Source organism: Neovison vison, chromosome 5 (genome assembly GCF_020171115.1).
Source record: "Neovison vison isolate M4711 chromosome 5, ASM_NN_V1, whole genome shotgun sequence".
Taxonomy (NCBI): Eukaryota; Metazoa; Chordata; class Mammalia; order Carnivora; family Mustelidae; genus Neogale; species Neogale vison.
The window spans coordinates 155338873-155364403 of record NC_058095.1 but is presented as its reverse complement, the minus strand read 5'-3'; the positions used below and the strand labels follow the sequence as shown (position 1 = coordinate 155364403).

Sequence of the window (25531 nt, the reverse complement as noted above, 5' to 3'; positions counted from 1 at the left end):
TTATTTTAGGGGTACCTGGATGGCTCAGTCGGTTAAGCGACTGCCTTTGGCCTAGGTCATGATCCGGGGGTCCTGGGATCAAACCCCGCATCAGGCTCCCTGCTTAGTGGAAAGCCTGTTTCTCCCTCTCCCTCTGCCTGCTGCTCTGTCTACTTGTACTGTCTCTGTATCTCTGTCAAATAAATAAATAAAAATCTTTTTTAAAAATGCCAGGGGCCTGAACCACCAGGTGAACTTAATCTCTCTGGGCTTCAGGTTCTTCATCTTAAAAAATAATAATAAAAAAATTTGTTTTACAGTATGTTTGCACATGAGCTTAAAAATGCAAATACACATTGAAGAAACAAAAAAACTCAGCCAAATACCCATTGGTAGGAAGCTGGTTGAATAAGTTGTGGTCTGTCCATGGAGTGGAATACTATGAAACTGTGAAAAAGGATAAAACAAAATGACTTGGTATTGATAAGAGAAAATTTCCTAGAAATATTAAATTATAAAAAGCGATGTGCAAACAAAAGCAATATGTGGAAGAGCATACATAATATGCTATCATGTCTTAAAATATGGGTGGGAACATACACATATTTTTCTTGCATATGCATAGACTGTTTCTGGAAGGATATATAAGACAGTGGTAACAGTGGCTGCCTCTGGAAATATAATCAGAGAATTAGGGGTAAGGGAGAGGAGACTTGCCTTTTACTCTTATTTCCTTTATGACATTTGAATTTTTAGTACATTAGATTATCTATTTTTCAAAAAACCATAATATATCATTTAAAATTTTTCCCATAGAAGTTTAAATAATAGTTTTATTTTGATAATATAAAATTACATTATGAAAGACAAAGAGAAAAGAACAGATTTTATTCTGTAATTTTAAAAACATTAGCAATATTTTCTGGAAAAGTGTGATTTTACCTAGAGAAATAATATGAAATTTTACTTCTATTGTGTCTTTCTGTTCTCAGAATTACTGTATATAAACTAATACTTCAGACAAAATAATAGCTAATATTAATACTGTTTACTGTGAGCAAATGCTGTGGGAAGTGCTTCAAAATTACAATACTGGATTCACCTCCCTGTTACAGATGGAGGACTGAAAGCTCAGAGAAATGAAATAACTAGCCTAAGGTCACAGAGCTAGGAAGTTACAGAGCTGATGCAAACCTACACAGTCTGACACCAGAGCCCACATTCTTAATCACTGTAGAGTTTATTTATTGTGTTATTAATGACTCATTTGCTTCACACAAAACAACACTTAAGGGTACATAATTTCCAATTCAAAATAAATACTTATCTGAAAAAAGAATCTAGGGGCTCTAGGGTGGCTCAGTCGGTTAGGCGTCTGCCTTCAGCTCATGTCATGATCCCAGGATCCTGGGATCGAGCCCTATACTGGGCTCCCTGCTCAGTGGGGAGCCTGCTTCTCCCTCTCCCTCTTCCTGCCGCTCTGCCTACTTGTTCTCTCTCTCTGTCAAGTAAACAAACACAACCTTAAAAAAAAATAAAAAGCATCTACACTTGACCATAGGAACTAAAAACACAAGTGTTGTAAATTCAGAAGTCCCATAAGTAAAGCCATAACATTGTTTCTGATTTTATGGTCAATGATTCAGAAAAATAAAAATATCATATTTTAGGATGCTTGAATAACAAGTGGGAAATATGACGACTGGGTTATACATATAGTACACATGATTTTTTGAGTTTATATTCTTTTTTTGTTTTTAAGATTTTATTTATTTATTTGAGACAGAGAAAGCAAGAGACAGAGCATGAACAGAGGGAGAGCAGGGATCCCAGGACCCAGGGATCACGACCTGAGCAGAAGGCAGATGCTTAACTGACTCAGCCACCCAGATGTCCCTGTGTTTATATTCTTGACCTTCATGAAACCTTTTGTTTTTATTTTAGTTTGAGTTACTATTAATTTGTATCAATGTACTATTAGTCTCAGGCGTGTAGTATAGTGATTCAGCAATCCATGCATCATCCAGTGCTCATCCCAAGCTCACTCCATCCCCGCCATCTGTCTCACCCACCCCCCACACCCCCGCCCTCCGGTAACCATCAACTTGTTCTCTACAGTTAAGAGTCTGTTTCTTGGTTTCTCTCTCTTTCCCCCCCTTTGCTTATTTGTTTTGTTTCTCATGAAATCTGAAAGTAACAAAGAAAATGTTTTCGGTCAGTGTTAAGGATTGACTTGTGCTCCCCCCCACCCCCCATGCAAGATATGTTGAAGTCCTAACGTCCTATTATAGGTTGAATTATGTTCCCTCAAAATTCTTTTTTTTTTTTTTTTAGAAAGAGAGTGAGTGTGAGTGTGGTGTTAGGGCAAGGTAATTGGATTTTCTAAGATCATTCCCATTTTATTTTATTTTATTTTTTAAAGATTATTTATTTATTTATTTGACAGAGAGAAATCACAAGTAGACGGAGAGAGGCAGGCAGAGAGAGAGAGAGGGAACAGGCTCCCTGCTGAGCAGAGAGCCCGATTATCCCAGGACCCTGAGATCATGACCCAAGCCGAAGGCAGTGGCTTAACCCACTGAGCCACCCAGGCGCCCCTCCCTCAAAATTCTTATATTGAAGTCCTAATTCCTATTACTTCAGAATGTGACAGCATATAGGGAAAGGGTCTTTATAGAAGTGATCGACTTAGGGTGGGTGTTAATCCAATATGACTAATACCCTTATAAAAAGAGGAAATAGGACCCAAAGACAGATATGCACAGTGGGAGGATGCTATGAAAAGACACGAGGAGAAGACGGCCATCTACAAGCCCAGGAAAGCCTGAAACTGATTCTTCTTTCACAGCCCTAAGCAGACACTACCCTCCCCGACCGATGAATGGGACCAAATTTGGAAACAGGAGCTTTGCAGATACAGTCAAGTTAAAATAAGGCCATGTTAATTAGGCTCCCGATCCAATGACTGGTGTCCTCTTAGGAACAAGAGATGACACAGATACAGGAGAACCCCTCGTGAAGTCAGAGGTGGAAACTGGAGCCGTGTGTTTGGGAACCAAAGACTGATGAGGATTGCTGGCAAGCCCAGAAGCAACAAGAAAGGTGTGGAGCAGATGGTCTCCTAGACCCTTCCGAGGGAGCCTCCCCCTGCCCGGCTCCTTGGTGCAGACCTCTGGGCTCCAAAACTGTGAGAGAATTCACTTCCATCGTATGATGTCCCCCTGCCCCTGGGGGACTCTGGATTGTAACCAGTGCCTTGGAGGGAGTTCACCCTAGACAAGGGGTCTCGAGTTCCTGTCCAGCACCCTACTAGGCACAGGCTTCAGACCACCCCCAAGGGACTTCACATGCAGGCACTTGGGATCCAGGAACAACGAGGGAATTCTCCATAAAAGCATGGCACGTGTTGCTTGTTGAGATCAGAAGCACCCCCAAAAAGGGGAAGAAAAAATGCAGTAAACAGGAATTCCAGGGGATCCAGGAAGAGCAACAACGTCATCCAACCTGTTGAAGGATCTGCCCGTGTTCTCTGGAGTCCAGAAGGGTGGCTGCTGACAACCAGTCCTGCTAGTCACTTGGGTAACTTTGACGCATACATTGGCATCTTGGATCTTAGTTGACTTTACAATTATTTTTTCATAAAATGTTTGTTCTTTGGGGCTGATATTCAGATGGTGTAGCTAATTTTGGTTGCTAAAATATGAATGGTCCCGTACTGGGGGATAGCCACTCTCCTTACTACTTTGGTCCCCTCCCTGGAACCTCTTGGATTTCCCTACAACCCAGCAATGAAAATGCAGGGCGCAGCTGGCCATCTCCCCAACATTATGGTTGGTGTTCTTTCTAATTAGTTGACTGTTAAAGATTTTGACTGTTATCCCCAGATCAAACACTTGCTGTGTATCTAATCCAGTGATCGCAACTGTGGGGGACAGAAAAGAATTAGACCATCTCTGCCTTCAAAAAGTTTAAACTTGGGGTGCTTGGCTGGCTCAGTTGGAAGAGCATGCAACTGTTGATCTTAGAGAGTATTTAAAAATAAAACTTTAAGGGGCACCTGGATGGCTCAGTGGGTTAAAGCCTCTGCCTTCAGCTCAGGTCATGATCCCAGTGTCCTGGGATCGAGCCCCACATCAGGCTCTCTGCTCAACGGGGAACCTGCTTTCCCCATTCTCTCTGCCTGCCTCTCTGCCTACTGGTGATCCCTCTCTCTGTCAAATAGATAAATAAATAAAATCTTTAAAAAAAATAAAAATAAAAATAAAACCTTAAAAAAAGGTTACACCTAATTGAATTGGGGACAAACACAGTTTAAATAATTAGGAATAAGTACATGCTAAGCTCTGTGTTTTCATCCATGTGGGCTCCTATAATGAAAACACAATTGACTAGGTGGTTTAAACAATTATTTCTCATAATTCTAGAGACTGGAAAGTTCAAGGTCAAGACCTCAGCAGATTCAGAGACTGGTGAGAACCTGCTTCCAGGTTAATAGAAGGCTATCTTCTCGCCATGTTCCCGCACAGTGGAAGGGATGGGGTTGCCCTGGGTGGGCTGGGGGGGTGCCTTTTATAGGGGCACTAATCCTGGTCATGAGGGCAGAGCCTTCACCTCTCCAAGGCCTCACATCTTAATGCCATCACACTGGGCATCTGAACATCAACAGGTGAATTTTGGAGAGATGTATCCAGTCCATGGTATTCTGAAATTCTGACATTAAAAAATTGAACATTATCTGGAAGAAAAAAATTGTCAAAACATAATACAAAGGCAGAGTATTCCTCTCTAACTTTCCCGACTGGTTGAGTCTAGCCGTGACCTTCAGCCTTCAGTAAGGCTCCAGGATACTCAGATTAAAAATTCATCAGTCAGTGGTTTTGTTAATACAGTTTCCATCACTTTATTACATTTTTCACAAACTAATGAGCTCTTCTCACCGTGCATATATTGACACAGCCAGACTGAATACACAAGGAACCTGTAAAATTCTGTAACCAATATTTTCTGTAACAGGATCTGTGGCGTGTTACTTTCCAGCAGAAAGAAGCTTTCTCAGAGGGAATCTAAAATAGGCAGTGCAAAGACACCTGTGATTTCTCTCAGCGTACTCTGAGCCACACGGGTGCAAAAGGGGAAAGTAGATGACAGAAGACCCACCATCTTCCCAGGGCATGGCTTTGAAATGCAAATTCGTTTCCACTTGACCACAGACCAAGAAGGTGAGTCTCTCATGACACCACAGTGACTGACCATCTGGGCTGTGTTTGGTCCAAGTCCTCACCTCAGTTTCAGTTTTCTGAGATACAAAATATGACCGAACCTACCCATGAACACTGCCTGACTGGTAGAGTTCTCAAGGCCTAGTGAGAACCAAAGATGGCAATTAGAGCCAGAGTGATGAGTTAGAGTCCAGGACCCTTTTCTGTTCTCCTTCCTGGTAATTTGAATAGGATTTGTAAAATAATTTGAGAAAACTATGAGCCTCTTCACATAATTTCATGTTGACATCTAATTGTTTTCATCATAAATCTGACATTTCTGGAATATTATAAATACTGAATATTAAAATTTTTTAAATATTAAAATATTCTTAAATCATCACATCACTCACTTGAATAAACACAATGGAATCTAAATGCCATAGCAATCTCATAATCACATCATTCATTTAAAAACACAGATCGTCTTTACAGCTGAACAATTCTCATTACTTCTGGTTGCCCTTCAAACTTCTTTCTCTTCTACCTCTTCCTTAGTAGTTTATCTTAATGTAATTTGTAAAAAGATTTTATTCATTCATTCATTCATTCATTCATATATTTTAGAGAGAAAGCATGACTTGGGGAATTGGGGGAGAGACAGAGGGGAATGGAGAACGTGAGGGAGAAGGGCAGGGAGAGAGAATCTGAAGCAGATTCTGCACTGAGTGTGGAGCCTGATATGGGGCTCAATCCCAGGACCCAAGGCGATCACAACCTGAGTCAATAGTCAGATGCTTAACTGACTAAGCCACCTAAGCACCCCTTAATGTAATTTTTTACACTTGAAAGTTTTTCTGTTGCTCACTCTTTCATGGTGCTTTGCAATAAAAATATGTATGTAAATTTATTTATTTATGTATTTATTTTGAGAGAGAGAGAGAGAGATTGAACTGCACAGGGGTGGGGAGGGGAGGGCGGGGGCAGAGAAAGAGGGAGAGAGAAAATCTTAAGCAGGTGCCACACTCAGTGCAGAGCCCACCGCAGGGCTCAGCTTCATGACCCTGAGATCATGACCTAAGCCTAAATCAAGAGTCAGCTTAACCAGCTGAGCCATAAAATTGAAAGTGATAAAAATTTCTTTTGTATTGAGTTGATATTATAATTAATTAGTCCACATTTGGTTAATAGAACAAAAATATATCATAAACTTTGACAAATGATAATTAAAGTACAGTTTTATTGAAAATGTTGCTCAAAACTAGAAGCAGCCTAGACGACCATTGATAGAAGAACAGATCGACCAACCAACTGTAGTATATTTGTGCAATGGAATCTTACTTGGGAATAGAAAAGGACAAACTATTTATTCATGAAACAACACAGATGAATCCCGAAAGCCTTATTTTAAGAGAATCTAGACACATGAGAGGACGGGTTATATGATTGGCATTTATAGGAAGTTCTGAAACAGGCAAAACTAATCTACGATCGAAGAGCATCAGAACAGCGGTTGGGGCGCCTGGGTGGCTCAGTGGGTTAAGCCGCTGCCTTCAGCTCAGGTCATGATCTCAGGGTCCTGGGATTGAGCCCCACGTCGGGCTCTCTGCTCAGCAGGGAGCCTGCTTCCTCCCCTCCCCGACTGCCTCTCTGCCTACTTGTGATCTCTGTCTGCCAAATAAATAAATAAAACCTTAAACAAAACAAAAACAGTGGTTGCCTCTGGGCAGATTTGGGGCAGGGACCGGCAAGGAGATGATGCCAGGGAACTTTCTGGGTGATGATAAGGCTCTGTGTCTTGACAGGATTTGAGTGACACATGTGTATGCGTTTGTTGAAACCCTGAACATGGTTTCCTAAAGATCCGAGCATCTCATTGTATGTTTATTTTGCCTCAAAAGAAAAGGAAACAACTGCCAACAAGTATTGAATTCTAACCAATGACATGTATGCCGAAGAATTTCAGATGAGATTTTGGTGGTGGCTGCAATTTACTTTGAAACATATCTGGATTAACAAATGGATGGAGGGAAGGACGAATGGTGAGATACGTGATTTAGCAAGCTGAGCAAAATAATTCTAGAACCTAGGCAATGGGTATAGGTACATTTACTGCAAAATTCTTTCAACTTTTCTATATGTTTGAAAATTTTTGTAGCAAAATATTGGAAAAAATTAATTGAAAATGCACCTCTTACTGAGCTGGGTGTAATATCTTCACCCATCTCTTCCCCTTCATGTCTCCAGGGAATATTAACTCTTCCTAGAATTAACGCTAGCTTTAGCATCTGCTTCATGCATATAATCCTCTTTTTTTTTTTTAGGTTTTATTTATTTATTTAGAAAGACTGAGTGAGAGAGAGTACACAAGCAGGGGCAGAGGGAGAGGGAGAAGCAGGCTACCTGCTGAGCAGGGAGCCCGATGTGGGGCTTGGTGCAAGTCCCCTGGGACATGACCTGAGCCCAAGGCAGATGCTTAACTGACTGAGCCACCTGGTGCCCCCATATTTTCTTCGTTTTAAAATGTAAGCACTATGAAAATATGTAAGTAGATGGGAAAATGGAGGCAGGTGGAGAGAAGGCATCCAGTTGAGAACAAAAAGGGTCTGACCAATGCTTGTGGCATGAAAGGGGAACCCTGATATTAGAAACACTGCAGAGGTACAATCAAATGGACTTAGGGTCAACAGAATGATCCAGAATCAGTGACCAAGTGCCTGTTTAGGGAGAGAAGGCCAAGCTGTTTTAGAATTTTCTAACCCCAGGCACAGTAAACTTGAAGATCCCAACAGTGAAAATAGAAAACACATTCTGGGAGCAGAGAGAAGTCATCTCTGAACTTTTGTATCTTCAGGCACCAGAGGGATCCCCAGAGGGAGAGTCTGAGCAGGAATTCATAAGTGTGTGTATGAACTTCAGAAGCAAGTTCGGGGACAAAGAAGTCGATTTGCACAATGGCTGTGTAGCTGATGTCACTGCTCCAGGACCCAGCTCGAGCTCACGAGGCACGGGGAGCAGACGGGGACCGTTGGCGTCACAGCATCACCTGCGGGCCCAGGAGGGAGGAGCTCAGGGGCAGCAGGCTCGGCGTCAGAGGAGATCAGCACCAAACCGAGAGAGTCTAGGATTCTACCTACCTGAGGGATGATTGACAGAGTAGACAGTGGAGAGGGAGGAGAATCAGAATAAAGCCTCAGTGAAGCTGAGAGAAGGAAGGGTTTACAAAAGGGAGGGGTGGTCAGATGATGACGTTAGATGCTGTACAGGTTAAGTAGCAAGAGCCCTAAGATGGGGCCACCACATGTTCCCAAGACAGCAGCATCTGTCCCTCACACCTGGGAGGATGGTGGTCCCAGCATCTTTGTGGAGGGGCACCTAGGGTTGCTTCTGAACATCCCACAATGCATGGGACAGCCCTTCCTGCGACGAAGACTTGCTTTACCCCAAATATCAACAGTGCAGAGGGGGAAATCCCTGCAGATACCGCAGCCCTGGTGTCCGGATTTTCTGGGGTTAATCCATTTTCAGGCATTCATATCACAGCATTGTCTCAAATACAGGCTTTGAAGACATGTTCCCCAGTGTGGGGAACCTTGAGGGGAGCCATCCCTTGAATTTTAGGCGGAGGGGTGAGACCTGTGTACTTTATTTTGGAGCCTATATCACGTCGGCTGGCCTCTTCTCCACTCTCATTTTTTAAATTCTTAGCCTGATGCTCGAGAATGATGATTAATCGTCCATGATCTCCAGGGAACCACGCTGCACCCTGTTTTCTACCTTTGCACGAAAACTCTCATGTACATACTTCACACACACGCACACACAGGTGTGCACCATTTTGCACACATCCTTATCCTCCCTGATGTATCTAATTTCTCCTACTCATTGGGCTGGTCTAGTTGTGGCCACTTCCCTGTTCCTCCCCACACCACGCTCCACACTCAGGAGCCACTGGTGTCCCACACATTCCAAGGTTTGAAAATTATGTGCCAGTCCCAACTCCTTGATGAGAATCGGAGTTGACAGTTTTCTGGAAAACAAACAAAATTCATTCCTTCTCACCTGGTCCTCTGTATCTCCTCCCCATAGGACCTTTCCAATGAATTTCTAAATTCGTTAAAATCTACCTGACTCAATTCCATATTCTTCACAGTACTGACCTTTCTCTTTCACAGAATTCCACTTTCCTGCTTTGGCTATGAGACCAGAGGGTCACACAACAATTTTAAAAATGAAAGACTGACATTAAATATCTCTCCCTTCTTACTACACTCCATGGCACGTCTTCATTTCCCCCCTTCCTCCACCCACCGGTTTGTATTGGTCAGAAGAGCTCCCCTGCTTTTTGGCTCCAGGGCTTTGACTCTGCAGCTTTATTCAGAGTTGCTCTCATTCCGAGTTTTCTAGGGAATTAGGGGAAATAAGATGCTCGTGGCCGAGGTCAATTCTCCCCTGACCAATGTATCACACATACACTCTGAGTCTCCTTTGGTTTGAGAGCTAGGAGAACTGAACTTTTTATAATCATATGTTTATATATGATTTATATACTTATATAAATTATATTGTATTATTGTATATTATATATTTTATAATTGTAGATACATATATGTAAATATAATTATATATACATATATGTGTGTATATACACACACACACATATATATGTACATATACATATAATTATAAACCTGGAAAAAAGTACAGCAACAGTTTCTTGGGGACTTCTTATATGTTACAGTTTACCGAAAATAAAACAACAGTAACAGCTGATTTTTTTCCAAACTGCTTTTGGATACATCAATCTGTTACTTGTAAGTTCGCTTCCTACTCTTCTTGTTAGGACTGGGATGAGTTTGTGTTGATCAGATCAGTAAGGGCTACATTTTTAATGATGGATATTTTATCGCCGGTCTCCTAGTGTGGTCAGCTTTAATTTTTAATCTACTGGTTTATTTATTTAGTCATTGGCGGTTGGATCGTTTGTATATTTGGTCTGTGACTCATTTCTCTGAGGCTGGTTTCTCGTAAAACGCTGAAGCACAAAGAAGGATAGTTGTGTAATCAAGTGATGCTTTGATAACAGGCACGATGGGCATCGGCAATGAAGGAGGCGTTCAGAGATCCGGCGGCAAGAAAGGGGAAAAGTGGACTGAAAATAAAAGTGTGCAGAGCTTCCGGGACCCATGGGACAATGACCATCTAACATTCGTGTCCCTGGAGTTCCCAGCCTTTGGCCAGGGAGAGACAGGACACCAAGGGGAACTGGAGAGGAAATTCCACTCCTTCCAGAAGCTTTTCTGAAAGGCAATCGTTTGTATCCTGCCTGAACACATTCTGCAAGGCCAATCTTTGCACTTTTGCTGTTCATGAAGCTGAGCCTGCTCTGCATCCGCCCCTTTGTGACCGCTCTCCCTCGGGCCTGCCTCGCTCCTGCTTCCCTCCCGGTGCCTTCCCGGAGCACGCATCTCATCAGCACGCTAGCACAGGTTTGATTCTATTTTCTAGCAAACCCCAACTTTTTATCCTTCTGGAATCCTGTTATTTCCATGTTTTTCTCCTAGCTATATCTTCCAAGTTTTTAATTTCTCTCTCGCGCACTTTCCATTTCTTTGTAGATTTACTCTGTCTTTTAATCTTTTTTCTTTCTTTTTTTTTAGAAAGAAAGAGAGAGTGAGTGTCCATGTTGGGGGACGGTAGGGAGGAGGGAAGAGAATCTTAAGTAGGCTCCGCGCCCAGCCCAGAACTCAACCCGGAACTCAGTCTCAGATCGTGAGATGAGATGGTGACCTGAGCCTAAACCAAGAGTCAGATACTTAGCCGACTGAGCCACCCAGGTGTCCCTAAGCTTTTTTTTTTTTTTTTTAAGATTTTATTTATTTATTTGACAGACAGAGATCACAAGTAGGCAGAGAGGCAGGCAGAGAGACAGGGAGGAAGCAGGCCCCCTGCTGTGGGGCTCGATCCCAGGACCCAGAGACCATGACCTGAGCCGAATACAGAGGCTTTAACCCACTGAGCCACCCAGGTGCCCCCCAAGCTTTCTTTCTTTTTTTTTTTTTTTTGCCTTCCCTATCACCAAGTTGGGTCTTAACAGTGACTATTTTATCATTTATTTATTTATTAAACATTAATTTATTTAATTGAGAGAGAGAGAGAGAGCATGAGTGGAAGGCACAGAGTGAGAGACAGACAGTCAGACAGACAGAATCTCAGGCAGACTCCCCGCTGAGCACAGAGCCTGACACGGGGCTCCATCCCATGACCCCGAGATCACAACCCGACCTGAAACCAAGGGTCAGCACTCAAGCAGCTCTGCCACCCAGAGACCCAACAGTGACTACTTTATCTTTTAATATTTTCATTAAAAATGTTTTTAGTTCCAATAAGTTTATGTTCATGCACGCATGTGCTGTGATGCCTGGAATTTTCTTATTTTAATTCAGCTTTTGTCTGACTCCTCCAACAATATTTTCCTCTATTTCTTTCTCTATTACTAGTATTCTTTTTTTTAAAGAGTTGCTTATTTATTTGTGAGAATGCAAGTGCATGAGCAGGGGGAGGGGCAGAAGGAAAGGGAGAGAGAGAATCTTAAACAGACTTGTGGCTGAGTGTGGAGCTTGACACAGGACTCGATCTCACAACCCTACGATCATGACCTGAGCTGAAATCCAGAGTCAGACACTTCACTGACTGAGTCAGCCAGGTGCCCCCCTATCGTGAGTGTTCTGATAATTGTTTCTCTGTGGCCACCTGGTCCCTTTGAGGTACTGTATTAGCTTCTTACTGCTGCTGTAGCAAATTAGCCCATTACCATGTGGCTTGACATGACCCAGATATATTCTCTTACAGTTCTGGAGGTCAGAGGTCTGAAATCAAGATGTCAGTGAACTTCATGCCTTCTGGAGGCTCTAGGGAAAAATTCATTTCCATGTTTCCTGCTTCTAGAGCTGCCTAGCATTCCCTGACTTGTGGCCCCATTCTCCATCTTCTGTGATCATGTTACCTTCTCTGACTCTGGCCCCCTGCCTCCCTCTTATAAGGGTTTTTCTGATTATATTGGGTCCAGTGATAATCCAAGATCATCCCCCTCTCAAGATCCTTAATCACATCTGCAAAGTCCCTTTTTCCATGTAAGATCATATATATCCCCCGGTTCCAGGGACTAGGACGTACATGTCTTTGAAAGGGTATTATTCTGTCTACCACCTTACTTAAATGGAAGCCACTCTGTGAAAGAGGAAAACAAAATGGCGCCTGTCCCATGGGCCTGCAAGGGTGGCAGCGGACATGTCATCAGTTCTCTGTTTTAACATTGGGAGGAAGGCTCCCTGATCCCTCCTCTTCTCAGCTCCTTGGACTTATATGTTCTGGCCTTTGCATAAAAGATACATTTACCTTCCATCCTCCTCCACAGCTTCTTGGAACTCAGGAAGACTAGTAGGTTCCTACCAAAGTACCATAAGGAACCAGAATAACCCTCCCCCTGGGGTTCTATGATAGTTAATCTTATGTACCAACCTGGCTAGGCCACGGAACCCTCACATTTGATTAAACTCCAGTCTACACGTTGATCTGAAGGTATTTTTCAGGTGAAATTACATTTAAAACCGTAGACTTTTTTTTTTTAAGATTTTATTTATTTATTTGACAGAGAGAGATCACAAGTAGGCAGAGGGCAGGCAGAGAGAGACAGAGGAGGAAGCAGGCTCCCTGCTGAGCAGACAGCCCGATGCGGGACTCAGTCCCATGACTCTGAGATCATGACCTGAGCCGAAGGCAGCGGCTTAACCCACTGAGCCACCCAGGCGCCCCTAAAACCGTAGACTTTGAGTGAAGCAAAGTACCTTCCATAGTGTGGTGGGTCTCATCTAATCCATTGAAGGCCTTAAGAGCAAAAGACTGAGGTCCCTCAAGAAAGAGGAAATTCTGCCTCTAGGCTGCCTTCAGACTCAAGCTGCAGCATCAGGTCTTTCTGGGGTCTTCAGCTTGCTGGCCTGCCCAGCAGCTTTTGGATATACCAGACCCCACGATGGTGTGAGTCAATTCCTTAAAATCAGTCAGTCAATTAATCTCTTTCTGTATATTCATACACACACACACACACATACACACACACATACACACACCTTATCAGTTCCTTTTATCTGAAGATCTCTGACTACTCCAGGTCCACAGATCTCTACAGGCCAAGCCCTCTCCAAGAAGGCTTCTCCAACCTTATTGTAGGATTGGTTGTGGGTCCCACAGCCCCTCTCTTATCGGATGTGGGAGGCTCATGTGGGCCGACTCTCTAAGAGAGAGCCCAGAGGTCTCCTTCCACCTTCCAGGATCCCCCGGCATTGTTTGGAGTTGGGAGAGGAGTAGACCATGGGGACATTTAAGACAACATTTTCCCAAAATTTTGTCAGGATTCCATTTTAGCCTCATTTTATATCCAGACTTCTGTTAGCTTCCCAGAATTTTATCATTTTCTTATTGGATAACTATGTATCTTATGTCTTGATCTAAGATACTGATAAAAACATAAAACAGAGGAGAACCAAAGATACCCATCCCAGAAACTCTCTCTTTAGGATCCAGTTATTTTTTCATTTAATCTCTCATTTTCCTCAGGCTCTGTTTTTAGAAATTAAGTTTACTTTTGTTCTCATTTTTTTTAAAGATTTTATTTATTTATCAGCGAGAGAGGGAGAGAGCGAGCACAGGCAGACAGAATGGCAGGCAGAGGCAGAGGGAGAAGCAGGCTCCCTGCTGAGCAAGGAGCCCAATGTGGGACTCGATCCCAGGACGCTGGGATCATGACCTGAGCCGAAGGCAACTGCTTAACCAACTGAGCCACTCAGGCGTCCCTTGTTCTCATTTCTGTGTGGGGAACTTGGTAGCCTTGTATCAGAGGTCCCAAGTTTAATTGTTGTTAAAGTTCCAAGTTGATTCCCTCTTGGGAATCAGTGTTTTCCTCCCTGGGGATTATTTGCAGTGTGGTCTCCCAGATCCCCTGCCTTGGCTCCCGCCCCCCCAACCCTGCCTCCTAATGGACTAACATCCCTTGCTAAGCTCAGTAAACAACTTCAAACTCTCCACTCTCAGCTCTGGAGCCAACCCTGCCTCTAGCTGTGGGGCATTTCAAAAGTGAAAGTCAATACATCAAGTGAGTCCCGATAAAGTCTACTACGTTGCTGGGTGTTCTTGAACTGGCCCTGGTTCTAGAAGCCAAGTTCATTGCTGCCACCTAGAACTCAGTTCCAGTGTCTCTGTCTCTCTGTCTTTTTAAAAAGATTTATTTATTAATTTTGGAGAGAACTAGAGCGAGTGTGGGGACAGGGAGGCGCAGAGGGAGAGGCAGAGAGAGCCAGAAATTTATGCAGACTCCATACAGAGCAGTGAGCCTGGGAGGCTCGATCCTAGGACCCTGAGATCACCAGGCGAAATCGAGTCCCACATGAACCCACGGCACCAGGCGTCCCTCCAGTGGCTCTTCACTTCTTAGTTTGTAGCCTGACAACCAGCAATCCCTTCAGTGGGTCCTGCGGCTGCCAGACCTGTGGGACATTACTGCTTGTCCCTTTGGATCATCAGGTGCTACCCTCTCCCCACCGCCTGGCCTCAGGGGTCTGCACAGCGCCCGAATCTGCATTCTTCTCTGAACTGCTGCGGTGCTAATCCCCAGCCAGGCCGTTGCCAGCCGCAGTCCTTTTGGCAGGCGATGCCCTGCCTCCTGGTGGATCCCCTTCCTCCCAGCGTCTGACTTTGCCTCATGATGGAGCCTAGACTTCCGACACAGACCCCTTCTGAGCCTTCCCACCCACCCACCCCAACCCCAAGCTCCCATTCTGGTAGAAAAGATATGGAATTTGGAGACTCCCCAGCAGGGCAGCTGCTCCTTGGAGATGGGAGCAGGTGTGGCTGGGGTGGGCCGGGGTGGGGGGACCTCATTTTGTCCGTGCTCAACTGTATTAAACTCTGAGTTGTTATGAAAAAAAAAATGGATTTTGCTAAATCCTATTAGACTCTTGGTTGTTAAGGACAAAATGTGATTTTCACATTCTCATTGTACCTCCCCAAATATGTAATATATTAAATTGCCCTTCACCAGTGGCTCTCCTATAGTTCACGAACTACAAGGTTTGGTTCTCTTATAAAACTGGATCAGGAAGATCTGAGAGTGTGCGGCCGTGCTGAAAACCCCGTGTTAGCCTGAGCACAGGAAGAGAATGGTCAGGAACATTTTCTTCCAGCTCTTCTCAGACAGCAGCCGAGGAGCCTTCAGCACGTTCTTTTTTACACTTTGGTGACTCATTTCCTCACTTGTAACACAGAAATCCTGAGGCAGTGCCAACCAGCCATAAAATGCTGTTATGAAAATTCCAGTCGTGGAGTAATTAAAACGTCGTTTCATATATGATTTTCACGTTATGCCTTTATAATACAATACTCCAGGGTTTGAATATCTGACATTATTTCTGGCTCTGCTTGTTGTGACTAGAAACTGTGAACTGTAGAGACCGGGATGGAAAATCACTCTCTGCCCAGCACCCCGGACCGCGGTGTCCATAAAAGGCAATGTGCTGGCTCGAGAAATCGCATGATTTCATAACTAACCTGTGATCCCCGCTGCCCCCTTCACATCCGAAAGCACACTGGCAGAGAATGGAGAGAAGTCTTGTTTTTTCACATGCTTCCAGCTCCTAGCTCCTTGCCCGAGTCTTGTAGTTAAAAAGACATTTCCCTGTAGACATATTATCACTCCTGGAGGAAGAATAGTCCATAGTCCTACGTGGTAGCCTCTCTCCTAATGCAGAAATCCCATTTACAAGATTCATAGATGACCTGCCAAGGTCAATTCATTCATTCATTCATGCCTCCAGTGCTTCCTGCATTGCTAGACACGGAGCTAGGACCCCCACCCCCAGCATCGGCAAAGACTGAGATGAACATTTATTCACATGTGAGTAGTTTATTTGAGAGAGGGTCCTAGGAGACACAGGACGTGGTGACTGTGTCACAAGGAAGGGGAGGAAGGTGACAGAGCATCCATTACTGAGTAAGTTAACCACTGTGGGCAAATAGAGCGCGGTCCTACCAAGGAACCTGAAAACTGTGGCTCAGAATTCACCCATCCAAGGGGCAAGGGAGCTGGGCTGTTTATTCACCAGGTCTTTGTTTGTCATTGTGTTTCAGGGGAATTAATTGTCCAACACATCTGACTTCCCTGGGTGCACGTCCCAAGGCCAGAAAAAACCTTCAAGTGGATATTTTCAGGAGTCAGTGGTAAGCAGCCTTTGACTTCAGAAGTGAACACCGAGGGGGTTGGCATGGGGGGACACCCATAGCTTCTGCTATGTACGGGCAGACAGTATTCAGATCCCCTCTTTACCTCCCTCCTTTTGACCTGAAGGAGGGAACACGACATGGGCTCCTTGAACCCAGTAGCCCAGGATAGGGAGGGCTAGAAGGGAATGGGGGGGAACACCAGAGTAATGAGCGTAATAAGTCTGAGGGAACGGATGCCCAAACCAAGTCAAATTGTGGTGAAGATGGGCAGTGAGAGGAGCCACAGCTTGAGATGACATCAGGCCATGACTGGTCGCCAGTTGTGCAAAGGATGAGACTGTCTGGAATGACATGGAAATACTAGCTTTCCCACAAGCGTCAGGTGGTGCCCTGGGGGGAGAAAAACCTGATACAGAGGGAGATCTTTGGCAGAGGGGTTGGAAGGAAGCAGGCGAGCTGGACAAGGCCTCTAGCTCTAGCGGGTGGGGCAGGCCCACCAGGGGCATGGAAGGTGCAAAACTGGATGTCCGTGTTCTCGCTGGACCCTGGGCAATGCAGGGAATGCCAAGACTGGCCCAAGCCCACCGGCTTGCTGGGAGGACTAACGAAAATCCAGCAGGGCTATACGCTGTTTTGGCTGTGTGACATGGGAGGGGAGCTCCTGGCTGCTGGGCCAAGTGGGGTTGATTTTCCAAGGTAAGGCAGCTTGGAGTGAAGCACTCTAATTTTTAGGATGTTTTCCTCTGGGTTGGACTAAAATTTGCCTTCCTTGAGCTTTTCCCTGGTCCTCATGCCCCCTTTTGGAATTCCTTGATCAGTCAGTCCCAAGGAAGTTTGTGTCAACACCGTTCCGGGCCCATGGCAGCCAATAATAAGCCCCCTTTGGGCAGGTGCTTATGCTTTGTGAGATATCAGGAAGATTATGGCAAAAACATGCCTAATAGCGCTTCCCCTGGTTTCAGCTAGCCTGTTCTGTATCAGATATTCCAGGGAAAGCAACCCTGCCGGGGATGCAGGTAGGGTCTGTAGTGCTTTACCACCAAGCTCCTCATCCCCAACCTTTTATGTCCCTTCTCAAGCTCACAATTCAAGGCACTATCTCAAACAGCAATGTCCTTCTCTTTTCCTTTGGTCTGGCCTTATAAACCCAATGCTGGGATTTCTCTCCATTGTGGTGTTCATCCTCTTGCAGAATTTTAAACATACTGAACATGTGTTTGGGTTGTCTCTCATTGAAAGAAATGTATCTTGTTTCCCTATGAACTTGCCATGTGGATCAGAAGGGCATTAATGTATTTTATGTGAGCAGAAACTTAAAGCACAAGGAACTTGGAGATGGAAATGTTTTCTGTGCTAGGTGCCAGAGCAGGGTGACAATAAATAAGGGAGCCATCTCATTCAACCCAAACCAAAAGAAAAACAAAAAAATAATTATCATTGTTCTGGGCAGAGCAGCATCTTTAAGAATGAATAACAATGAAGCATACATATTGGCAAGTCTGCCTGTGGTCACTTTGGCGAATTTGTATAAATGATACTCTTAAGTCCTAACTGGGATTTGAAACATGGCTCCTTTTAAGACGGACACAAGCCTTTTATTGTTCATTGTGCTTTATAGTAACGCTCAGCTACAGACAGCAAACAGTTGGAATAGTCTAGAAGTTATAGAAGGAAATTGGAAAGTTTGGCTAAAAGGGCTTGTGTCTTTTGAGCCAAACATTTCCTATGTCATTGTAGTTGCCTGTTTATGGATTTCTGAGAAATTAAAAATAATGTGCCATTATTACAGCAGGCACGGACACCAAAGAGAAAGGACAAGCCACACCAAAGAGAAAAAGAACAAGCATGAAAATCCCACAAAAAGGAACTCAGAAGGAGGGATAGGATGGCTTTTTCTTCCCAACTAAAAATGATCAGAAGAAATGGGGAAATGGGGTTTTCTCAATCTAGAGAATAATCTTTTTTTTTCTTTCTTTTTTTTTTTTTTTTTTTTTTAGTTCACAGCTGGTTATCCCCAATTCTCTTCATTTTTCTAGGATTTCTAATCACATTAAATATCTCAGCAGTGGGGCACCTGGGTGGCTCAGCTGGTTAAGCATCTGCCTTCAGCTCAGGTCATGATCCTAAGGTCCTGGGATGGAGCCCTGCTTTGGGTTCCCTGCTCAGCGGGGAGCCTGCTTCTCTCTTTCCCTCTGCCACCCCTCCCCCACCCGCACCACCCTCCTGCCCCCATCATGCTCTTTCTCAAATAAATATATAAAATCTTAAAAAAAAAAAATCTCAGCAGTGGATTATCATTAACAGTATAGTTTAAAAATTTCTACCTGGAGAATTTCTATATATACACTTACTCCAAGTTTAAGTATATATATTATATAATACTTTTATATAATATATTGTAAATATATTAACAGGAATATATATATATTTGACAAATACTTTTCTCTTGGGATGTTATTGACGCTATGACTATATGTTCATTTTATGCGAATGTATTTCTTTTACAAACCACCTTTCTTCCTTTAACATTTGAACTGGGAACTCCATTTCCATTAATTCCCATCCTACCAAAAAAGAAACCCTTTTTAAAGTCAGGCTAAACATATTTTTTTCTTTACTTTTGATCCTCTTAATAACTGGCATTCAAGTAGGTTACGTCCTACTTCCAGAAAACAGCCTGTGCACGCTGAGAAATACAGAGAACGGAGTTGATTTTTTAAAAAGTCCTTCGTCATTCTCTATTTTTTAAAGTATTGAAAATATTAAAAATTGTTGCCCACACATGATTTTGCCTTTTCCAGAGTAAAAAAATATGGACTTATGGTGAAACCTAACTCCTGGAGGAAAGATAATGATGATTTAAAAGGAAAAACATTTTTTCAAAGCACAAGCAGAGTGAACTATGGTAGATTTGTAAATGAGGTCAAAAGAGAGACACCTGTTGCTAATATTCCTTTAATGCACCTAGTAAACGTTTCCAAATTAAGGAAGTCTAAATTTTAAAAACTTGCTTTCTGAACTTTCATTGATAGAAGAGAACGAGATCAGAAATCCCAGCAAACCATTCCTGCCTCATATTTTTCCTCATTCTTTTTGGGTAAGGTAAGATTTTTCATTAACTTTCACAACACTGTCAAATAAATCTTACCTAGATTTTTTTTTTTAAGATTTTATTTACTTACTTGACAGATAGAGATCCCAAGTAGGCAGACAGCAGGTAGAGAGAGAGAGAAGGAAGCAGGCTCCCTGCTGAGCAGAGAGACCCTGAGATCATGACCGGAGCCGAAGGCAGAGGTTTAAGAGCCACCCAGGTGCCCCACCTAGATTTTCTAAAGTAGGAGTTTAGCAGGGACCAAGGCCTAGAATGTAAGCATCGGGGAGCTTGTAGGAATGTTAATTGCATCAATTAACTCTAAATGCCTCCCAGATAATTCTTTCTTAATTCTTCTGAACAATCCTATAAAGCGTGTATTATTTTTCTCCCCATTTTACAGAGAAGGAAAAGTGAGCCTTCAAGAGATTCAGCAACTTGCTGAAAGCGGAACTGGTGTTCAAACAGAGGTTCCCATGTGTCTAAAGCTAAGTACCAAATGACTCCCATGTGGGGTTGAACAAGCTGCTAGAAAGGTGAAGAACCTGAAGAGAAGACAAGGCTAAAAATGGTGCCTTCAGAGTGAAATCTACATTCGGCACCGGGAAGGGATTGGAACATGGCATTGTTACTTAAACTTCCTTGATGATGAGACTCACCTGGGCAATTGTTGGAAATACCTGGTCCTTCTCAGGTCTGCTGAATCCCTGTCTCCTCGCAGAGGAACCCAGAGGAGTCTGATGATCAGAGAAACAGAAATGCTGGACGCTGGTCACAATTCTGGCTTCCCATTAGGACTACATGGAGAGAGGCACCAGGCTGGCTTGGTGGGTAGAGCATGCGACAACTCTTGATCTCCAGGTGGTGAGTTCAGGCTCCATGTTGGGAGTAGAGATTACTTAAAAATAAAATCTTAAAAAAAAAAAAATCATATTAAAAAAAAAAAAAGAAAGAAAATCCTATGAAGAGCTCTTTGTAAATACTAAGCCTGGGCCCCACTCCTCAATTAAATTATGATCTGGGGCAAGAGTAGGGTATAGGAGAGTGGCTTATTATGCTTAAAAAGTCCTCCCAGGTGATTCCCATGGGAAGTCAGCATGAGGGTTCCTGGCTGGCTCAGTCGGAACAGTGTGGAACTCTCCATCTTGGGGTGGTATGTTCAAGCCTCATGTTGGGTGTAGAGATTACTTAAATAGATAAAACTTAAAAAAAAAAAAAGAGGAAGTCAGGGTTGCAATCACAGATACATGGTTAGAGATGAAAATAGATACTTCCCTTTCCTGGATTCATAAAGCTCATCAAGGAACCTCTTTTACAGCAGTTTTTGCATGCTACTTGATTTGTAAATATTTGCATATCTGTTTTGACAATGACATTGCGTTGTAGCCTTGAAGGGCAGACACTTATTAACTTTATCACCCACATACTTGGGACTGTGATATTGAATAAACATGTATTTGCTCTCTGCATGTAGATATTCAAAGGATATCCTTGGCAATTCTGTTCAAGGACAAGATATATATATATATATATATATATATATATATATATATATATATATCACGGACACTACAAATTCACCTATATATATATATATATATATATATATATATCACGGACACTACAAATTCACCTGAAGGGGACTCACTTCTTTTTTTGTTTTATGAATCAACAAGAGTCAATGCTGAGCAGTTTGTCCTCTGTCTGCTGTCCAGGGAGCTTTGGCCCTCCAGGTCATTGTCTTGGCCAGTGCCAGGAATGGCTTGTGGGTCTTTTCGAACAGCGTCCACCTTGGCTTCCGCTGAGTCCAGGCTGGCCCTTAGTGGTTGCTCGGTCAGTGGAATGTGGCATCTGGGGTCTTCTAGTGCTAGGTCTTGAGAATTCTTGCAACTAGCTTCTGGAGCTCTGGGACCATTCACGGAGCCTGACCACTGTGAGACCACCATGCTCAAGAGAACGCAGGGAGAGTTCCTGAAATAGCAAGAAGAGACATCCAGCCAGCCCCCAATGCATCTCTAGACAAGAAGGTCGAAAGATTCAAAGTCCTCTTTAATTTGCCAAAGCGCATGTCAGAAATGTCACTATGACGTCTTATCTATAATATAAAGAAAAATAAAACTTCTTTACAATAAAATAATATGTATTTCAGTGTTGAATGCCTCCGGTAAAGCACAAAACCATAGGCAGAAGGAAGAGTGCATGTCGGTATAAAATCATAGAAGAATACAAAGCTGCAAATTCAGGCTCTCACAGGTGTGTGGCGTTGGCAACCAAAATGCCACAGGTAAGATCGATCGCCTTCGGTGGCTTTTGGAAAGAATAAATACAGTTGTGTACAGTTCTAAACAAAGTCAAATGCAGTATTTCTTGATTTTTACATGTTAGGTGAATCCCTGGAAAATTCGGTATGTATTTGAAACAGTATTAAACTTGCCTTGGGTTTAGGAGTTCCGGTTTCTGGTAAATGGGATTGTGAAAGGCCAGAATTGGAACTACCACCAAACTGCCAGGGAGTTTCCTATTTTTGTCCCTTCCCATCCCCCTACCCGGACTCAAGGTAGTCTGAAATGCGGACATGGGGGCGCCTGGGTGGCTCAGTGGGTTGAGCCGCTGCCTTCAGCTCAGGTCATGATCTCAGGGTCCTGGGATCGAGTCCCGCATCGGGCTCTCTGCTCAGCAGGGAGCCTGCTTCCCTCTCTCTCTCTGCCTGCCTCTCCATCTACTTGTGATTTCTCTCTGTCAAATAAATACATAAAATCTTTAAAAAAAATGCAAACTAAACTGAAATGTGGACATGGGCCTCAGTCAGAAGGAGCTCCAGGAAAACCTCTCTATCTCTGACTGAAGCAACTGGAAGGGGGATTCCAAACAGTCAGAATTTTAGGGGGAAACACCCTGTTTTCCTTCTTTCTCCATTCTCTTGAGCCCCAGGCCTCAGGCAAGCCCAGTCACACAGCGGCGGCGTGAGCCTCCCGTCAAGTATCTAACATCTAGGTGGGGAGTCTTCCTCTGTAATCAGAGAAATTGTGATCCCAAGAGGGGGAGCAAACTTCCAGTGCTTTTTCTCCCTTTTTCCTCCCATCTCTTGGTCCCGGAGTTAGGCACCATTCTGAGAAGCGTGCGGTACCGGGGTGGGGGGGGGCGGTGTTTACATTTGCCTCAGCTTTCAAAATGGAGGACGGCAAATGGGAACTGCAGGGAACTAGGAAGTACCAGCATCATGGTGGGAAGGGAACATCTCGGGGGGAAAGTGTCTGAACTGCTGGGCTCCCCTCTGAGCTACACAGGCATGGATCTGACCCTAAACATTGTACTAAAAACTTTGAGAACTGAACTATGGGTTAGAAACCACCTAGGTTGCAGGCCAGCCACTAGGTGATGTATACATAGGACAGATCCAAATAGCACAGCAAAGATTTTGAAAATGGAAACTGATATTGGAAAAACAATGGAAACAGAAAAAACAATGGAACAAAAAGAGAGCTAATGAGTAGACTTCCATAAGTATGGTCATTTTCTGCAAAGAAGCAAAGGCAAGTCAATGGAGAAAAGATAGTAAGTGGTATTGGGACAGCTGGCCAGCTGTATGCACCAAAAAATAGAAATAAATAAAAATAACCTAACCTTCTCAACTCAGACAAAAAGTAGCTCAAAATGGATTATAAATCTAAACGTAAAACACAAACCTATGAAAATCTTAGAAGTCAACATAACCTTTGTGATCTGGAGTTAGGCAGAATTCTTTCACATGATGTCAAAACCATAATCCTTTAAAAAATTAGTAGATTAGGGCGCCTGGGTGGCTCAGTGGGTTAAGCCGCTGCCTTCGGCTCAGGTCATGATCTCGGGGTCCTGGATCAAGTCCCACATCAGGCTCTCTGCTCAGCAGGGAGCCTGCTTCCTCCTCTCTCTGTCTGCCTGCCTCTCTGCCTACTTGTAATCTCTCTCTGTCAAATAAATAAATAAAATCTTTAAAAAAAAAATTAGTAGATTAGACTTCATCAAAATTCTACAAAAGGCCCTATTAGGAGAAGGAAAACATGAACTGTAGGCTTGGAGCAAAGATTTTCAAATTGCACATCTAATAATGTATCTGTATCCAGAATATATAAAGAAAATGAACAGCCCAACTTACACATGAGCCAAAGACTTGAATACTTCACTAAAGAGAATATATGGAGAGGCGCCTGGGTGGCTCAGTGGGTTAAAGCCTCTGCCTTCGGCTTGGGTCATGATCCCAGGGTCCTGGAATAGAGCCCCTCATCACGCTCTCTGCTCAGTGCGGAGCCTGCCTCTCCCTCTCTCTGCCTGCCTCTCTGCCTACTTGTGATCTCTGCCTGTCAAATAAATAAAATATTTTTTTAAAGATTTTATTTATTTATTTGACAGAGAGAGATCACAAGTAGGCAGAGAGGCAGGCAGAGAGAGAGGAGGAAGCAGGCTCCCTGCTGAGCAGAGAGCCCGATGCGGGACTCGATCCCAGGACCCTGAGATCATGACCCGAGCCGAAGGCAGCGGCTCAACCCTCTGAGCCACCCAGGCGCCCCCAAATAAATAAAATCTTAAAAAAAGAGAGAGAAAATATATGCAGATGGCAAATGAGTAGATGAAAACCTATATATGTGTTAAAATTATGCATCCCCCAAATCAAGTTAATGTTAATTTAAAAAATACTTTGGTGTTTCTATGGAAAACAGAGTTAGAGTCTGGGCTTAGATAATTACAAACTTTCCCTAGTGCCTTTGTGCAGTACAAAAATTAACACCTACACGGGTCAGCTTTGACTCTAGCATCCCCGGCTCCTAACTTCAAAATGCAGCCCCATTCCTCATGCCAAACAGACAAACAAATTCAATACTCCATAATTTCCCAAAAAGGTCTTCCAAGAGCTGCAGTGGCTCCCCTTAAGAACAACTATCCTAGGGGCACCTGGGTGGTTCAGTGGGTTAGGCCTCCGCCTTCGGCTCAGGTCATGATCTCAGGGGCCTGGGATCGAGGCCCGCGTCAGACTCTCTGCTCAGTGGGGAACCTGCTTTCCCCTCTCCCTGACTACCTGTGGTTGTCAAATAAATAGATAAATCTTAAAAAACAAACAAACAAACAAACAAACAAAACCCAGAACAACTATCCTAGTTCCCTGGGACCTTATGCATAAATAATTACTAGGTCAGAAAGCTATTACTTGAACTGAATCATGATAAGCCTTTCTTTGGGTTACTTGCACTTTACCTGTAAAATACCCAGCCCAGGGCCTGGTACCCAGTGCACTTTCAATAAATAGAGGTTGTAACTATAGCACTAGGACATTGAGATGTCCTACAGGCAAATGGCATTGCCTGAAGAAGTAAAGAGCGTTTCAGGCCAGTAGGAGCTAATTTTAAAGAGGCGAGGAGGAGCAGGGGAAGGACCGTCCCATCTCTCTGCAAATTCTATCACCGCTTCCTGTAGAGCTGGTTGTACTTCTTTTCCTCTCCTCAATTTCAGAAGTGGCTAGAATCTATTATACAGCAGCTTCAAAGGTCAACTTATCTTTGACAAACTGCAGATAATTGAATATTGGATGTACTGGGCCCCAGGGTTGATTTTAATCAAGTGCGTTTAAAGAGATAACATTAAAATATTTCTCTCTTCGTAAGTTCACTATAATAGCAACCCCAAATGAAGAAATCTCAGCCCTGTAAATGAATAATGATAACGTACGTGTAAAATACACAGTTATTTATAATTATGTTTGTTACGTGCAATTATTCATAATTGTATCTTGGACCTAGCAACATTTTTATGAGTTAAGCTGTAAGCATTTTATGAAAGACTACATACCTTCTCTCTTTACAAGAGGGAACGCTTTCTGAATGGCTGCGTGTGAGTGTGCGAGAAGGTCCTACTCCAGGATGCCTTAAAGGATGTCCAACTCGTCCACATCACTCATGGTGCCTGAAAAAAAGGCACACTAGATCCAAAAAGCCATAGAAACTACTGAATTGCACAT

General features: G+C 43.4%; 2 long non-coding RNA genes across 2 annotated transcripts in view; both read left to right on the top strand.

Annotated features, from left to right (window-relative positions):
* The window catches only part of LOC122907213, a 33831-nt gene extending 25444 nt beyond the window's left edge, over positions 1 to 8387 (top strand). The window contains exons 6-7 of the long non-coding RNA XR_006384703.1: positions 4993 to 5198; positions 8032 to 8387. This is a non-coding gene — a long non-coding RNA (uncharacterized LOC122907213). The remainder of the gene's footprint in view (positions 1 to 4992; positions 5199 to 8031) is intronic.
* Positions 8388 to 10262: 1875 nt separating this feature from the next.
* LOC122907211 lies at positions 10263 to 21104 on the top strand. The gene is made up of 3 exons (XR_006384701.1): positions 10263 to 10666; positions 16359 to 16448; positions 19946 to 21104. It is a non-coding gene; the product is annotated as an uncharacterized LOC122907211 (long non-coding RNA).
* Positions 21105 to 25531: the final 4427 nt, after the last annotated feature.